A 3,694-nucleotide genomic window follows, 5' to 3' on the forward strand; every position below is an offset into this window, starting at 1 on the left:
GCATCATAGGCCGACCGAGCTCAGAAAGGACAAATATATATAATCAGCACGATGATACTAATAATAACATGATAAAAATATAAACTACAATTACGGGTGAAATAAGGTACGGGAATATCATACAAAAGTCAAGTAAACCCAACAACTCTGGTAAGCACATTAATTGCCTTAACTCACAAAATACCAAAAGAATGCATGAAATGTAAAATAGCAGATATGGAATAATAATTCCGAAACATCACGAAATGCCCGCAATAACCTCGATCTCATCAATAGAAAGATAACAACCTGAAATGTGCTCACGGGCCCTAAATAGATCAAAAATAGCTTCCCGGTATGACACCTCGAGTTTATCATCATCAAAATAGAGTAATTTCCCAATTTTTATACGTCTTTTCCATTAGCTCATCCATTTAAAAGGAGAAGTTTCAAATTTTAAATAACGGTGAAACAACTAAGGCAAGTTGCATATCAAATGATCTTATATCACTCAAGCCGGAGAAAAATTCCCGTCAAGGACATCAAATTACTAACTTGAAATGCAAACGTACCCAAGCACAACCTCTGCCCAACATTTCAATAACATAAGCATGTAAGACAAAATTATAACCCTAAAACACACCAAAACGAGCAACCATAATCAATCAAATCAAACAAGTAGCGTTCTAAGTTCTAACCTATATAGAATCAAGTTCTAAGGATACTAGGCAGTGCAAACAGCACAAGAAAGCACCTAAACTAACGCTTCAACGGCTAATAGCCGAACTAATCACCAATGATGACCACCAACTCCTAATTTCATCAAAAGTCTAACAACACCTAAATTTGCCAACCTAAACATTCATTACTACTCATAATATACAAGTTCTAACCAAGTCAAGTCTAAAAAGAAGAAATCATAGCCTACCTCAAGGCTGAAACTGCACACGAATCGCTAAACCAGAGTTTTTCCTTTCTGGCCACCTTCAAACGATGCCACTCTACCAAATTATCGAACAACACATCAAAATAAAGCCAATGATACTCATATTACTACTATTTAGAATGGAATCAAAATCGGGTCAAAATTCAATATTGGGACCCACACACGAAATCAAAAAACCAACTTCGTCACAAGGTCCCAAATAGCTCAACGAAATTATATTTCAAAAATGGGGACAATCTGAGAACTGAAAGGGATTGAAATAGCCCCACTAATTTCAAGCACGAAGAGGGTCAAAATGAGAGATTTCAACAAAATTACGCATGAGAAAACATTTCGGAACGTCCCTGCTAGAGTTCACGACGCAAGGTAACAAAAATTATCAAAAATGATCAAGAGGAGCTCTCAGAATTTAAGTTTTAATATGTTGGAAATGAGAAAGAGATTGCTAAAAATGGGTCTTAAAAATCACTAGTGCCATGAAAATTTCTCTTCGCGCGGGACCAAAATACCCTTTGCAATCATGACACTCATCCCCCGATCGCGATAACTAGTTACCCTTTATTTTGCGATCATGGCCCCTGGCTCACGAACTTGAAGAGTAACATGGCCTGTACCAGTAGCTCAGCTGGTGCTGAACTTTGAGGGATTGAGATTTTCCTCGATGGGGGTTCGAAATTCATTCAGAACCTTGTCAACACAAAAAGGCTATGCTACCTAACTAGAAATGACATTTCAGAATCAATGAAATTGAAGAAATAACCAATGGAGTTTGTCTCGTTGAAATATTGACCAAAGTCAACACTTTAAAAGAAAACACTTAAAACACCCAAATAGCCAAAATCTCATTCTGAACACCTCGGAAAATAAGCCAAAGTTCGTTCTAGACTAAACTCGGTGTTCCGGAGCTAACCATGCTTACATAATTTTTATTCGAGCGTGTTTACTCAAAATGTTGATTGAATTGAAACTTGGACAACTTGTAAAGTTAAAAAGATAAAACCACACAAACTCAAAACGAAGACTCCAAACCCAAACCAACCTTCCTCCTATACCAAAATGGACCTTTTAGAGCTGATGGAACCGTTAGAATTTCCATACGATGGTCGAATCTCTGAATATTGACTAAAGTCAACTCTTTTCACTTTAAACCTCTAAAAGGGGGGAAAAACTCACACCAAGTTCACTCAACCACCGCGATGAGAGTGCCACCCATCCCAATATCACATAAGAGCTATAAAGAAGCTACGAAAAGGATTGAAATGGTAAAACTACTCAAAAGCAAGGAAATGACCTAGGAGGTCATTACAATTGTGTAGCCAAAAATGCTTTTAGCTCATCAATTTCATATTGGACAAGAAAATTTTGGGTTAGGTTTGGTTAGGGGCCTATATATGCAGGCCCCCACTACCACAAATTATGACGTAGGCTCGACCACTTGGGCCGGCCTTAGGCAGGCACCCCTCCAAAGTGCAGTGGAGGTCACTGGCCTAGGCCATGGGCCTTATTGATCACCCATTGACCCCGTCCAGTAATTTATATTCTCTAGTTAGCTCAGTTTGTTATTAATACTATTGTGTTTACTCCACTTTTGTATTAGATGCCGATATGGGAGAATGACTTAAAATGGCGTTACGCTCTTGAGCTTTATGTTTGAAAATAGAAAAAGAAAATTAATGGATGTTTGATTATCTTTGAACACAAGAAATATTGAATAATGAAATTCTTTTGATTATAAAATTGTGCTTGGGCAACTAAAACAATTACAAATAATAATATGCATGGAAAGAGAGCCCCACATTTTGTTAATTAAAACATTAAGAATTCACATGGTATTGCATCTACCTCTCTACTTAACTTACTGAATGATTTTGGCAAAAAACACAACAACTAAGTTGTCAGAATAAATCGTAATATATACATGTCAAATTAAGCACAACATGTCAAATTAAGCAGCAAAGAAATAACCCTTGTTGATGATAATTGTAAAGTTCAATTAAAGAGGCATGAGCATTAAGAGTTTCATGCGGTTTGCAACATTAAGAGCTCTATTTATATGAATCACATGATACAAATATTCATTTAATGAATTCATTGCTCTCATGCACAATAATATGACAAGAGGATGTATAAACAAGGATGAATATAAAACTGTAGAATAAGTCATTGAATGATGAAAGGAAGAATGATTTTCCATTTCAGGGATATAAGGAAAATGAATGTGTTACTCTTCTTTTTCAATAAAGATGGAAACACATCACAATATTTAATAACTTATAATATTTAAAAGACATATAAATCATTCGGTTGACTCTCAAAATTTCGTTAGTGTTGCATAAATTGGGATTGAGGAAGTAATATATATTATTTTAAAATAATGTAAAAATTAATATAAATCACAATAATTAATAACGTAAAAATTTAAAAGATATATAAAAATGTGGTGGACTCTTGAAATTCTATTAGTACCACATAAATTGAAACATAGGAAGTAACATACATTATTTCTACATTACGAAAAAAGTATCACAATAATTAACAATTTATGATATTTAAAAATCATATTAAAATTTGATTGACTCTTCAAATTCTATATGTATCACATAATATGAGACAAAAAAAAACACATATTGGGACTGCAGTGGCACGGGCTCTTGTGTCCAGTTTGTGATAGAAATAACAGTCACTAACCATTGTTTGACCTTATTTTTAAAATTAGATGTGGAAATGTCCATTTACGATTTCAATATTGTAATATTAAATTATATTTTA

General features: G+C 34.5%; 1 non-coding gene across 1 annotated transcript; it reads right to left on the bottom strand.

Annotated features, from left to right (window-relative positions):
* Positions 1-2,303: 2,303 nt before the first annotated feature.
* Positions 2,304-2,462, bottom strand: LOC129893616 (U1 spliceosomal RNA). Its single transcript, XR_008767515.1, has one exon. It is a non-coding gene; the product is annotated as a U1 spliceosomal RNA (small nuclear RNA).
* Positions 2,463-3,694: the final 1,232 nt, after the last annotated feature.

Source organism: Solanum dulcamara, chromosome 6, assembly GCF_947179165.1.
Source record: "Solanum dulcamara chromosome 6, daSolDulc1.2, whole genome shotgun sequence".
Classification (NCBI taxonomy): Eukaryota; Viridiplantae; Streptophyta; class Magnoliopsida; order Solanales; family Solanaceae; genus Solanum; species Solanum dulcamara.